The 927-nt window shown below is 37.8% G+C and overlaps 1 pseudogene; it reads right to left on the reverse strand.

The window, feature by feature from the left end:
• Window positions 1–927, reverse strand: part of LOC102822392 — an 11,037-nt pseudogene that overhangs the window by 4,606 nt on the left and 5,504 nt on the right.

Genomic DNA, 927 nt, shown 5'->3' on the forward strand with positions numbered 1-927 from the left:
TGATCAAAACACAGCTTGACCCTGATCGGAATTCCCTCATGATCACATCTCTCTCTTTCTGGTCCATGTCACCATGCAGTGCAGAAACTGTGAAGTCCCTAGCATGCATTTTCTCAGTGAGCTAGTGCACCTTGCGCTTTATCTTGAGAAAGATAACAGCCTGTGTCAGAGTCTTCATACAAATCACAAAGTGTATCCAACTTCCATTCTTCACTTTCAGCATTAATATAAAACTGTTTGATTCTTTCTAGGGTCAATTATTCTGTCTTCACCAGAATTCGAATTGGATCCCTCATGAACTGTTTAGTAAAATTCAGCACATCAGTTGGCATCATAGCAGAAGGCAACACCACCTGAATACTGGTATTTAATGTTTGAAAAATCTTATAGATTTGATCCTTAAAATCTTGGCTCAACATTTCATCTGTTTCAACCAAAACAAACATTTTGATCATTTTGGAGAAAGATGTCTATTGCCTGTTTAACATATCAAACACTCTACCTGGAGCACCAACAACAATATGTGGTGCTTCAATCTGCAGTTTTTGCAGTTCATCAGCCTTTGGTATGGGCTGCACCTTGATGTAAAGAAAACAAAAATCCCCACCACCATACTAGTAAACAACATCCATATAAATGGAGAAAGGATTGAAGTTGTTAAAGACTGAATTTTGCTCAGATCACCCATCAAAAGTCATGGAAGCAGCAGCCAAGAAACCAAATGGCGTACTTACTGAACTGGGTAAATCTGCTGCACAAGATCTTTTGAAAGTGTTCAAGAGCAAAGATGTAAATTTAAGGAGTAAGATACGTCTGACCAAAGTCAAGGTGTTTTCAATAACTTCATATGCATGTGAAATTTGGACAATGAATAAGGAAGACTGTAGAAGAATTGATGAATTTGAGTCATGGTGTTAGAGAAGAATA

The sequence above is a fragment of the Chrysochloris asiatica genome, unplaced genomic scaffold (genome assembly GCF_000296735.1).
Source record: "Chrysochloris asiatica unplaced genomic scaffold, ChrAsi1.0 scaffold00018, whole genome shotgun sequence".
NCBI classification, from domain to species: Eukaryota; Metazoa; Chordata; class Mammalia; order Afrosoricida; family Chrysochloridae; genus Chrysochloris; species Chrysochloris asiatica.